The sequence below is a fragment of the Ursus americanus genome, chromosome 6 (genome assembly GCF_024610735.1).
Source record: "Ursus americanus isolate L20-20 chromosome 6, mUrsAme1.1.p, whole genome shotgun sequence".
Taxonomy (NCBI): domain Eukaryota; kingdom Metazoa; phylum Chordata; class Mammalia; order Carnivora; family Ursidae; genus Ursus; species Ursus americanus.
Window position 1 is genome coordinate 68,866,844 of NC_142132.1, and position 13,722 is coordinate 68,880,565.

At 48.8% G+C, this 13,722-nt stretch overlaps 1 protein-coding gene across 6 annotated transcripts in view; it reads right to left on the bottom strand.

Moving 5' to 3' along the window:
* The window catches only part of SIPA1L2 (signal induced proliferation associated 1 like 2), a 212,949-nt gene extending 201,917 nt beyond the window's left edge, over positions 1 to 11,032 (bottom strand). For all 6 annotated transcript variants that reach the window (XM_087863121.1, XM_045783693.2, XM_045783690.2 and 3 more), the window contains exon 1: positions 10,767 to 11,032. The gene's annotated coding sequence lies outside the window, so the exon portion shown is untranslated. The remainder of the gene's footprint in view (positions 1 to 10,766) is intronic.
* Positions 11,033 to 13,722: the final 2,690 nt, after the last annotated feature.

The window sequence follows — 13,722 nt, forward strand, 5'->3', positions numbered from 1 at the left end:
ATCATTTCACAACACACAGAAATGTCAACTGCTATGCTGTACACCTGAAACTAATACAGTATTATCTATTACACCTCAATTTAAAAAAAAAAAAAAAAAGCACGTCATGTACTTTCTCTATTTTTTCCTGCAGGTCTATGACACTGCATGACCTTTAACAAATTCCAATGGGGGTAAAATCAGACTGACTATCTTACACGACAGACAAGTTAACCACCATGTCAAATATACTGTCCATCACTTCTCCTTGATGTTGCTTTATCGTCAAAATCCCCTTTGGAGTTGCAAAGCCTAAACCAGGCAAGGAGGTGAGTTTCGTTTGAGGCACAGTGAGCTGTGGACAACACGGGGGTCCAATGAACAACCAAGTGACAGGGTTCTAGTTGCATTTTCTGGTCCCTGCAGAGCCACGAGTGTCACTGCGTACAAGGGCCCCTCATGGAGAATTCAAATCCTCACCACGTCCCAAAGCGTAACTCGGGTCCTGCCTTCTCGAGTGTTCTCCTGACTAAGCAAAACCCTCCACACTCTGGGCGGCCCACGGAGCCTTCAGCTGAAAGAAGCCGCAGTGCCCGTCCATCCCAGGGTCTCCTCCAGGGGCACTTTCCCCAGCTACCTGACACGGGGCCAGCAGCGAGGCCAGAACCCCCAGCCCGCTGCCTTACACGACAGGGCCTGGCCGTGAATGCAGTCTCTTAAACGTCTGAATCGGTCACAGGAGGAAGTCGGATTCGAGGACAACTGGAAGGGCCCCTCTGAGGCCGGAAATGCAGCGAGTCGGTGAATTTGCTGGCCGGGCCAGCCGCTCACCTGGGGCCCAGGAGGGGATGACGTGCGTGGCCCCGGTGCTCCTGGGTCTCACACCCCAGGCGCCTCCTGCTACCTGGGAAATCGTCGAAGGCCAGCGTTTAAACAGCCCTGGAGGTTGTGTGGCTCACGTCCTTATTTTCAAATGGGATTATACTCACTGTCCCGGAAGCTCGGTGGGGTGGACGTGGCCACAGAAGCCCGCCTCACGCCACCTCCGTCTCCTGCAATAGCCAGAAAATTCTAATCTGGGGCTCTTCCACACAGTGCTCCGAAGTGGCTTTCCAAAAATCATCATCTGGCTCCTCGGTTTTCCCTTTCCCAGAAAAGGGGAAGGCAGCAGCAGCTCAGTGCTAAACCAGCCAGCGCTTGCAGACAGAGCAAGGAAAACACGAGAATGTTGTCATCAGGCTGCCCCGGGAAGGCGGGAGCCTCTATTTACACTTGCCTCCATCCTCAACACCTCCCACGGCCAAGTGTACTGGGAGACGGATTTGTTGACGGAGTGACAAAGAAAATAGTGAGATTCGAGGCGGTGTCTCCTGCAGCCCCGGTGAGGGCCCTGCTCCCCAGCACTCCTCACATCCGGTGCCAGCCCAGCATCGCCTCTGCTCCACAGCTCATTTCGGAGACAGAGCCGAGCCCGGCCCGCAATGCCAGGCTCGGAGGATGGGTTTGGAAAGCTCCACGCCACCAGACGCACGGCGACAGCAGTCATCAGACATCACCCAGATTTCACTGCCCTAAAATTAGCAGTCGGAGCAAAGTAGTGACTGCAGTGATTGCGTCAGAGCCCTTGGGGCTGGCTAGCTGCCAGCTTTAAACAAACCGTCCGGCTTTCTCTACCAGGGAAACAATATTTTGGAAGAGAGCCAGCTGAGCGTTTCAGCGAATGTTCCAATTCTAGCTTCACTATTAATGTTTTATCATTCAATGACAAGGTGAACAAAGTCTGTATGGGCTACATCTGCAAGAGGGTTCTTCTCTTTGTTGTAAGCACTTATTCTTTGGGTGAGTAAAGTGCTGTGATGAATCCTTTTAAATATTTAAATGCCTGAAATTTATTTAGGGATTCACATTCAACTGGCTCACACAAAGATTATGCAAATCTGGCAAAGTATAAATGCAAAACAAAAATTGTTTTCCTCTTATACTTCTTTTAATCTTGGCAAAGATGCAGGAGCTCAAGAAATGTTCCACTTACTTCCCAATAAAGGACAAATAACCAGATTGAATGGGCTACCCCACCACAAACTACAACATTTCTAATTAATAACAGACAATCCACTGGCTGATAGAACAGGGCGCTTGTCAGACTCGTCAGCACAACCCTGGGCTACCATTCTCCCCCTTTCAGGGACAGCTGGTTGGATTCCACCATTCTCCTGAGCATGCACGTTCTTTACTTCCTCTCTCCTTGCATTCACTCCTTCCATGATCTACGGAAACCAACCAGACCTCACAAGGAAGCCGGGAAGAGAGGAAAGGGCCCTGTCATTGGAGCAAAGAGACCGGGTTTAAAGTCGAAGACTAAAAAGACTTGGAAAAGCATGTGTTCTCTCCTTAAGCCTTAGTTTTCACGTCAGTAAAAGGGGGTCATCCTATCAGTTTACAAGGTTCTTGGTAAGTATGTGAGAGGACACAATGAAAGTTCCAGCACAATCGCTGTTTTGGTTTTATTTTGAAGAATACCCCTCCCCAATTCTTCATTCAGTTCCTAAGTCAAAAACATTGGTCTCCTTCATTCATCCTTACTATCACACGGAAGTTTTTAAATAGGAAGAGATGGTTGATTCCCAGCAAACGACTTCCAATGACCCTCAAGTAAGCAAAATCGGTTGGTCAATGAGGTGATTTTACTCCTATTCAGCTGAGTCTCTCAGTCGTGCCTCAGATCTCCTCACAGCACATCACCACACAGATTTACAAAGACAGGAGTTAGAATGACAGCCTTCTGTATTCCTGGATTGTGGGAATTAACACTGTATCAGGATAGTCAAGATGAGGGACTTTTATGCTTACTGAGCACCCACTATACTTCAGGCATAAGTAACTCTCACGTACTTTGCAGTCCTCAAAAGTGCGAAGTCAACGAGAGGTACACAGTGCACTCCTGACGCGAGCTTTCCAAAATCACTGTCTCCTCTAGAGATGATCGTGGCTAATGGACTGACAGGTGAAAAGCTCCAGGTGACTCCACACAATCCAGAAATCCTCTCTCTCCAGTCACCTTTAGTAATGAGCCCAGACCAGGGTTTTTAGGTGAACTGCAGCCTCATCGGATTCTGACAGGGCTGTGCACTCGAGACTCTGAAACCTGGGAAAGGTGCAGACCACACTCTCTCTCATGAAAAGAAGGCCATCCCTAGGGCACCCTGGATCCCAAACCATGCCCTCTGAACGGGGCTACCAAGGTCCTCATGGAACAGATGGACCTCTGCTCTTACTCCCTTCAGGAACTATTTCTCCACTTCCACTAGTTTGGTATCAAAGTCCAATCACGGGTCATCTCAAATGCCCTGGAATAGATTTAAAATGAAGTATACAAGGTTGTTTTAGATAGACCATTTACAGAAGAAATAATCAGAACTTTTGAGGCGACACCACTTAGCTCAACAAAAGCCAAGAGACACACTTGGCTCATGTTTAAACCCACGGCTCTCCATCATTCGTTTAATAAATATTTCTTTGCTAAGAGCCTATGGTGTGGTATACCCATGGAAGTACAGGCAAGACAGGAGTAAACCAGAAATGGCCCTCCCATGCAGCTCTTATGTCCTATTGAGGTGAGACAGAAGATATGCATATAACAATGAAGCTACAATACTGGAGGTGCCTGGCTGGCTGAGTCCGTACAGCATGTGACTCTTGATCTCAGGGTTGTGGGCTGAAGCCCCCCATTGGGTGTGGAGCTTATCTGAAAAATACACACACACACACACACACACACACACATACACACACAATATAAAGTCAGGCAATCTTAAGTGCTTCAGATTAAGGTCAAGCAGAGTACAAGGGAGCAGAAAGTACAAAGGAGGGCGGGTGAGGTGGGAAGGACTAGTTCAGCGGGGCAGCTGCAGCGCCAGGGGCTCTGGAAAGGCTGGGTGGCTAAGCTGCCTAACTCCCTTGCAGGAGGGGCTGGTGCGTGCTACGGTTCGAGCCAATGACACACACAGGCAGAACTATCCAATTAATCTGTACCTTCAAATACATTCTTACTCTTCAGGGATGCCTGGGAGGCTCAGTCGGTTAAGCAACCGACTCTTGATCTCAGCTCAGGTCTCGACCTCAGGGCCGTGAGTTCAAGACCCGCACTGGGCTCCACGCTGGGTGTGGAGCCTACTTAAAAAAATTGTTCTTACTCCTCAGAAGTTTCCGGGGGCGCCTGGGTGGCTCAGGCGTTAAGCATCTGCCTTTGGCTCAGGTCATGATCCCAGGGTCCTGGGATCCAGCCCCGCATCGGGTTCCCTGCTCAGCAGGAGGCCTGCTTCTTCCTCTCCCACTCCCCCTGCTTGTGTTCCCTCTCTCACTGTCTCTCTCTCTGTCAAATAAATAAATAAAATCTTAAAAAAAAAAAAAGTTTCCAGATGAGTAAATGGTTAGTTATGTCCCTCTGTCCTGATCATGGGGCTGGTGACAGTAGGATGCTTCTTCAACAGCTGAGTTCAATCAGAAACGGTCCAAAGAGAACAGTCTCCCCCAGTACATTATCCCCTCCCCCATCCCAAAATGAAACCTCTAATTAAGTAACCCATAAGCAATTCTGGAAGAGAACAGCCCAAAGTTAAAAAAGAAAGAAAGAAAAGAAAAGAAGGTCTTCAGAAAAGGAACAAATACAGTAAACAGAGGACCCCATAAGGATAGGGTCTTAAACTTCCCTTGCAAGACACTGACAGGCCCCTGAGAAACTGCTATCAAACGGTCGTGAACTCCAATCCGAGAGGGTGGTAGAGCAAGGGTCTCCAGACTGGGGCCACACATTTCGAAGGGAAACAAAAGAGCCCTTGTAATGCAAAAGGAAATATCCCACTTCTATTTATTTTTAATACCACCCTTCTTAAAATGTATATTTTTATGCTTTATAATGTCCATATCTTAGATGGTACATTTACACGCATACATGTGTACATACACATATGCACAAACACACATACGCAGACATTATATATGCAGAGACATACATGTACATTGATTTAAATAAGTGATTTTGTACAGAAGGGGTATGCACGTTGAAAAAAATTTAAGAAAACTACTACAAAGAAATCCCTGTTCTTTGGATTGAGGTATTAAACACTCAACAACAGCTTTTGATCTTTGTGAAAAAATGAAAATTGTAATTCCTAAAATTACTTATTAGAAACTTCAGGTGAAAGGAGCCCATATCCCAGAACTATTCCTGAACCACGTGAATGCCCACTGTTCAACCAGGAACCAAATGCATTATCAAGCCCCCGAAAAGACCGGGAAAGCACTCATCGTGCTCACCACCCAGGCTCCTACTATGCCCTAAGCACTGCCATCAGAAATGCTTTTTTAAGTCTACACAAATAGTTCATCTCAGCATACATAATTTTTTATTTATCCAAGAGTTCTGACTTCCCACAGTAACAATTTTTAACATTGGCTCTCTACCTAGATTTTTTTACTCATGAGTAACTGAGCGCACAACCAAACAGCCTGCTTTGGACGACTCTGATTGCTTGAACAGCTCCACTAACTGGGAGCTTCTTCCAGATTTAGCAAATATGCAAAAGGGAAAAATATGGAGTAATCCAATGGGCAGAGCTCAAGAAGCCCCTCAGGACTAAACAGACTCGGGGAGATAGGAAGGGCAGAGTTATCTACTAATTGATAATCAAAACACCGGGAAAATGGGAAATGATCATGGTTCTCTTCTCCACTACCTGAAAGTTAGACAAAATAAAATACTACCCAGCTGCAAAACAAGTGTGGGAAGTCCAACAACATTCTGATCTTTCCCACAATCTTTTTAGTGCCTAAGACCTCCAGGGGTCAGAGGTCACAGTGGGGCCCTATTTTCTAAGTCATTCAGTCAGTCAGTCATTAAGCGAATATTTCTTAATCACCAGCCATGCAGAGGGCGGTTCTAATTACTAGGGACACACTAAAATTGAACTCATTTCTGTTTTAGGATAACGTGGGCAGGAGAAGCAGCAAAGGACGTTTGATATGCTCTCCCAGGACATCTGCGTGGAAAAGGCAGAGAGACAGGGGCCAGTTGGTAAGAAATTAGGTGCATTAGTAACCTAACTTGAACCGAGAGTGACTCCTTGTAAACCTGGAAGCTTCCTAGAGACACGACTCATAGCTGAGCCAGTTTAACAATTTCATCAGGGAACTTAGATGGAGATGTATCGAGACCAGTCTGATGCACTCTGCACACAGCATTTCTTTCGGAGAGCAGACAAAGGTGCTAAATAACAGAGCCAAATTCCAAGAAGTGCCAGGGGTAGCACCCGCTAAAATAAAGCAAAACAAGGCACAATACATGCTAGGTCTTGCAATGACATTTGTACAGGAAGGCAAGACGCGGCTCATGGTCATATATGATTAAGGACTCAGGGGTTTCAGCGAACAGGAAAACTCACGGAGTCTGAGGAGCGTGGCCACCAAAAAAGTGAACACGCACTTGGACTCCATCAGTGCAAGCAGGACATGCAAAGCGGAAGGAAGGGCACTCCTACTCTGCACAGGTCAAGCTGAGTGGGAGGACTTCATTTCTGGGTCCAACTCTGACAGGTGTTGCTCAGTGAGTGACTGAAATGTGCCTCTAGAAAGATCTGTTCTACAGGCCACCAAGGGAGTAGAAAGCAAACCAACAGGTAGAATTAGATTGCAATGCTACAGGTAAAAAGCAGCTTCTAAGAGTCTTAAAACATTCGAAGGGTGGCGCTCTCCACCCCTTGCAGGCCATGTGCAGGTATTGCTGGAAGACCACTCATGGAGCATATAAAGAGATCCAAGCATCACAGAAAGGCTAGCTGGGCTGGACTGCGACTACCAAACCCTGGTCCTCAGTGACGTTATCACTGGGCAGTGCAAAAGGAAAAAGCATGCATGTATGGGAGGGTATATATGCACATGTGGGATAATTTCAAAAAATATCCCTTCTGGTGGGGAAGAACCTTCCTGTCTGAAGGCATGCATATTCTTTCTTCCTTTTTTGGGGGGAGGGTAGGATATGTATCAATATATCTTGATGAAATGCACTGAAAACTGATAGTAACTGCTACCCTTAATTTTCAATATTTGCATGGCAGCACCACATACTGACAAATATGACAATCCCTAAAATCTCCTTTTGTTTCTGTGTTTTTAATTTTACAGGTGGATGAACACACAAAAATACAGCAATAATACAGCAAGGAAGGGGTAACCTTAAGGACCTTTGTAGTACGAAGATGCTAGAACACCTAGACTCAACTTACTGCCTCTTTCCTTCTTTCTTATCACCCAACTTGGCCATACGGGGGCGGGGGGGGGGGGGGAGTATCGTGGAATTGGGTTACACTAAATATGAAATTTCTCAAGACACAGAACCTCCACTGTGGGTCAGATCCGGCTCACTTCAACCACTCTTCGGAACCAATGCTCATGAATCAAGTCCAGGAAGGGCCAAAATAATTTAGCTCTGAAGTTATGAAGCATTTAAAGTCCTGTTGTATTGTTCTCTCTCCTTTGAGGGCTCACAGCTAAATGTGATTGGAACAGAAAAGCAATTCCTGAATCAGATTCCGAGGTAAACCAAGTTCATTAAACCAATGCCCACATACAAACACACGATAAGGCAATGAAAGAAAATACAAAATCATGAAAAAATATCAACTATCACCATCAGTCATGTCCGCTACTCGAAAACCTTTATTTTAAATGTGAAAGAAATCTAAAATGTTGGTGCTGAATGGGATCACAGAAATAATTCATCCAAACCCATTTGCGCCAGGCGTAGAGGCAGGAAACTAAGCTGTTCCTGTCCCTCCCGCCTAATGTTCTCCATATTCTATCACCCTGCAAGGGAATTAGGTACATTCATTGGAGTAGAAAAATCTGGAACATGGTTCCTTGTATTCTTTAGAACAGTACGTCATATTTCATTCAAGTTCAAAACAGAAAAAAAAAACCTGCTTTGCTTTTCAGTTAACAACAACAGTCTAAATTTTCTTCAAATTCAGCATGTCTTTGAAAGGATATGTAATCCTAAACCGCCAAGACAAGTAGATCATACATGCGATGACTCCATGCCTTCCTCAATCTCAAAAACAAAACAAAACACCTTGCATTTACCAATTGTGGCTGGAATTCGAATGGGGGCAGTATCCACTCAAACACGTAGTTCTTTGCAAAGTAGGCGGTAAACACAACCCCTTTTAAATTAGCTTTGATGACCAAACATAAACACTTTCAAACCAGTTTCAGTTACCAGACAGTTGCCCTTTAAAGATAGCTCACTAATATTTCCTCACTTTCAAGAACAGATAGACTATCAAAATTAATAACCTACTATTCATTTTGCCTCAGGTGAAAAGATCCCGAGGCAGACAGGTGTTTAGTAAGCTCAGATATCAAGGAATCCTTTAAAATACCATTCCAGTAGCAAGGCAGGGCGGGGGGGGGGCACAACTTACAACCCCCCAGTACACAGCTCTAACTACAATAAACATCATAAAAGCCAAATCATGGTGCTCTGATAATTCCCCTATCATATTCCATAAAATTAAAGCTCTTTAAGAAAGGCTAAGACTTAAAAACATAAGCATCTGATGAAAAAGATACACTTAAATCAGCTGGGGAAAATCTGCAGCCTGTACCCCAAAGCCAGACACTCTACCTCCATACCTGTAATTTAGCTCTTATTTTACAGACCAAATGCTTACACTGGTTCTTACCCAAGTTCATTTCACCCCATCTATAGGTAGCATGTGGGTACTGATAAAGCGGTTTCTGATTTCATTTCCTACTTCCCAGATGTTTGCAAGAGTTTTTTTTTTCCCCTTCAGCTATTTATGAATACAGTCTAATTTAGAACAAACAAATTCAACATGTCATATTTTAAGCTGGGTAAGACACACAATAAACGACATCTATAAAATAAGTCCAAGATATTTCTACAGCTTATAAACAAGTTTTCCTACCAAGGCAAGATTTGGACACGCTGCCATGGTCTTGCTTTAGAAAAAAAAAGGACTAAAAACGTATAACTGAAAACCTGCTTCTGCTAAAATGGCCAACCACAGGCTACTGTACTTCTCTCATAAAAGGGGTTGTGCTTAGAAGTGAAAAACCAAGTACCAACTAGGGAGAAAGATAAAGACGCCCCTAGAACAATCCTTCCTATGAACCATGCATACAGACTCCAACTACCTGCATCACTGGAATCTAAGGAAGAATCAATGCTGTAACTGTACCCAAAACTCAAGAAAGACTGCACTTGCCCATGAATAACATTGTTTTATCCGTCTCTGAATCAAGCAGTGAACTACTAAATTAAGCAGTAAACATAGTAAGTGAAAATGCTGTCTACATACATTCCTCAAATGTATTCCTCAAATAAATCAAAACACGAAACAGACATCCTTAAATCTGTGACTAAAAATGGTTACCAAGTTGTCTCTTGAAATTCATCTTTAGGAATGCCAGAAATAATAGGACACCTCTTGAAATCTAGATGTTTGTTTTGTAAGAAGTAATATATTTCAAAGAAAGCAACAGTTCTGGAGATTTTTTTTTCTTTCCCATTCCTAATTGCAAAACTGGAAAAAATTGCAGCCCGGATTGCAGATAGGCAACTCAAAAGCCCAGTTTACTAAATGCCTGTCATAAGAAAGCCATCTAGTGTTAACACTTAGAAATGAAAACTGCAGACAAAAGAGGCAAAGAAAAGAAAAATCTTAGTGACTATTTTGAACTTACTGAGAACAAACCTATGAGAATCGTCAAGATTCTTTGTTTTGTTTTTTTTTAAAAAGGGCCATCCTTATGAAAACCAACTCTAATCTACATAAAATCCAAAACATGCACAATTTTATTTTGACCAAAATCATGTTTTGGTGACCACAGTTCTGTGACCAATGCACTTGATTTTTCCAATACTCACGCTGGAGTCATCTTGGGCTGAATTAATTTAACTGAAGCAGGTTAATGATGACAAATATCTCCCAGAGGGGTAATGCCAAGTTGTTTTCTCTTCCCCAGAAGCATTGGCTCTCGCTGGTAGATGATGAACCGAAATTGATTCTTTGGGTTTGTGGCACGGTTGACAATTAATCTGTAGGTGCTCGTGGGGATACTCCCAGGACGTGGTCAAACTAGCTTTAATAATATAGGGGGACCCGGCAAGGCCAGGGAGCGGAGGATGGAGCGAGGCACGGGAACCGGGGAGGTGGCGGAGCCGTCGGGACCCCGAAGGGAGGTCGCGCCGAGTTGGAAGGGCGCTCGCCGCGGCTCCGGATCTTACAAAGAGGGAGCCGGGCGCCGGCGAGGGCGCGCGCTTGGGGCGCACACCTTCCCGGGGGACTACACCCCGCAGCAAGTTCAGCAAGTAACCCCGCCCGGCGCGCCGGGGCACCGCGTCCGGCAGCCTTTTATCTTTGCTCTTAGGTTAGTCACAGAGGTGTTGCTGCGCACCCAGAGGAGGTCCTCATTAGTGCTCGTGTCACCAAGACGGGAATAACCTTTCTGCCGATCGATAACTTTGAGAGAACGAGCGCGGCGGCTCCTCTTCTTCCCAGGGCTCCGGAGCGCGGGCGCATTTACCAGCCGGACCCCCGCCCCGCGCCCCTGCCCTGCCCTGCCGCCCACCCCGCCGTCAGCCCCCGAAGCGTCCCCGGGGCAGCCCCTTCACCCCGGGCAGTCCTCGCCGAGGCCGTGCCCGGACACCACCCGAGGGCTCCCAAGTGGATCCCGCCTCGCTCCCCGTCCGCTCGCCCTACACGCACCTCGGAGACGCAGTCCGCGGGGACCTGCTACAGCCCGCGAGCGCGCGGCGGCGCGTACCGGGGCCGCCGCCTCGCCGCCCGCCGCTGCCCGGGGCTGCCCATCGGCCCGGACTCTGCCGGCGCCGGGCTCCGGCGGGAGGCGGCCCGGACCCGCCGGCTGCGGCTGGAGCTGTCGGCCTGTGCTCGGGCGGGCGGCCGGGCGGCCGGGGCGGGGGCGCGGCGCTGCTCCTCCTCCTCGGTAATCCTCCTCCCGCTCCGCCGGCTCCTCCCGGGCTCCCGGTCTGCCGCGCCGGCTCCCGACGCCGCCGCCCGCCCGCCCGGCGGCACCGCCCCCCGCCCGCTTTGAGGCCTCCCATTGGCCGCCGCCTGCAGGCCCCCTCGGCCCCGCCCCGCGATTGGGCGCGGGCGCCGTCCGTCCCGCCGCCCCGCGGGGCTCCGGGCTCAGCCGGTGCGCTGTTCCCAGGCCCCGCGGCGCGCGAGAGCGGCGCGTCCCGGAGGGGTTCGGGCACCCTTCCCCGGGAGGGGACTGCGGGGCGCGGGGGCGCGGCGTCTGGCGACCTCGAGGGAGGTGCAGCCTACCTGGACCCGCGCTCTGGGAGGGCCGGCGCCGCCCTCCGCGGACTCGTTTAACCCCTCTGGCTGGAATAAGTTAAAAACCCCGAGTCCAGCTCCGAGCGGCCCCCTCGCGCCTTCACGACCCTGCCCGGCCTTCCACTCTCCGTATCAGGGAGAGACGCGCCCGCCCGGCGCTCGGATCTCGGCGCCGCCGGAGCCCGAGTGTCGCCGGCCGAGGAGACACAGCCAGCCGCCGTGCGCGCTGCGCGGGCACCTGCCCCAAAACGCAGCAGAATCGCCGACTGCCTCGCTGTGTTCAGAAGAGGACGGTAGGAGGGGCGAGATCCGACTGCGTGCCGTCCTGGGAGGGCGCTCCCGGACCACTCAGGCGACTCCCCTACTGTGTGCGGGCCTGGGAGGGCGCCCCCGGAGCGCCCAGGCGGTGCCCCTACTGTGTGCCGGTCTGGGAGGGGGGCGTCCCAGGACTGCCCAGAAGGTGCCCCTACTGTGTTCAGCCCGGGGAGGGCGCCCAGGGACAACCCTGGCAAAGCCCCTGCCCCCCAGGGCTGGGGTGGGAGGTGGCACGGAGAAATGTACAAATAAATGGAACGTTAAGATGAGGTCAGGAAGGTGCCAGCGCGCAGGAATGCTGCAGAGATGAAAACTTTCGGAGCTTGGTGGCGGGTGGCCAGGGTGGGGGGAGTGGGGAGGTGTTAGGAGAGGTGAGAAGTCCAGGTGCCCCAGGCCCAGCCCCGAGTTGGCCCGCCCCGCCCCAGGCAATCCTCAGCCTAGAGCAGGAATGCCTTTGGATCTTCATGTGGAGGAGGAGGAAATGAAGTTTTTATATACCCATCTTTTTCTACGTTCCTAGGAAATGTTGATCAACCCAGGAGGAAGCACTACCTGAAACTAAATTGTTCGACACTTGAATTGGTTGCTGAAAAATTTGAGGAAGTCTTAAGAGAAGACTTGTTTTGGCTACAGTGGAATTGGCTCTGTGTAATCAGACAGTGGGAGTCACAACCTCTAAGCAGGAGTAGACCGGTTTAAGTAGTCTCTAACTTACCTTTCAGCCCCACCATAGCATTTCCTGAGCTGGCTTTACCACTGCGGAGCTGGCCAGGCAGTTTCCTGAGACTGGATTCAGGGCCTTCAGTTCCTCTTTCTAGAGGCAGAATTCTTCCTGGAGAGATAAAGTTGCATGTACTTCCCCATCACAAACACTCCCTAGAACAGAACCCTGTGAAAAATTAGAGGCCGTTGCTCCCATGCTGTATTTCTCTGTTATCTAAAGCATGTACACTTCCTACAATCTTTTACATCCCTTTGTAAAATATGGGTATAATATGAGGGAGTGGGTGTGATAAAACACGTCAGAGAGTGTTACAATGGCATGACAAAATTTCTGAGTGCTCCATGTTTGCCAGGCTTCCCAACTGTGGCCCCATTATCAGCACTTACAAGATTGTCACTTATTCATTCAACAAACGCAATACGGAGCTGCTGTAGTGTTCCTGAAAGATGCTAAGAGCAGGGGATCTAAGAACACACAGGACATGGGCCCTGCTCTTCAGGAGCTCACCATCTCACAGGTGGCGATCCTCATACATCTTACACGCTCTACTAGAGGTATGAACAAAATCCCACAGGATCAGTCATGGACGGACCTTGGCTGGGGGAGCCTAGGGAGGACACAGTTCCCTTCATAACACGTACTTCTCACGCTTCACATCGTTGTTCGTTTCTCTGTCTTTCCCACTATTCCGTAAGGGCCTTGACGATCGGAACCACGGCTCCCCCTGCAATTTGACTCCGATGGCTCAGACTGCCTGAGTCAGTGGCTTGGCCCTGAGGTGGCTCTCACTGCTGCAGCTGCAGTCGCCCATTGTCCGGTAGATGAGGAACTTTGATCTGTTCCTAATGTCCAGTACGGAACGATCTTATAAGGAAGTGTGCCCAGACGCGCGATGATGTCAGCCACAATTCTCTTCCTCTCCCACATTACCATCTTTCTCCTTGCGTTTTGCGAACTAAAGCCCAAATACCTTGGGCCCTTTTGGCCACTACCAAAGTCGGTGGCATTTTTACAAGTGCTTCTACGGCACAGCACAGAGTAATCAGCTGTCTGTGTTTAGGAAAGCCGGCAAGAGTTTCTGATTTCCCAGGGCCCCAGGTCACATGCAGCCCTCCCTCGTCACTGTGTCCACGGCTTCAGGAGACATATACCGAGCCCCTTTGCCATGTCTGACCAATGCTGGATAGTGGGAATGGGGCCCAGGGCCAGCCCCACAAGGTGTCCTCCTTGTAACACACTGTGAGATCTTCAAGGGAAAAAGCTCAGGAATGAGTTTGCATCTTCTTCCCCAAAAACATACTCTAGAAATACTACCAGATTTAATGC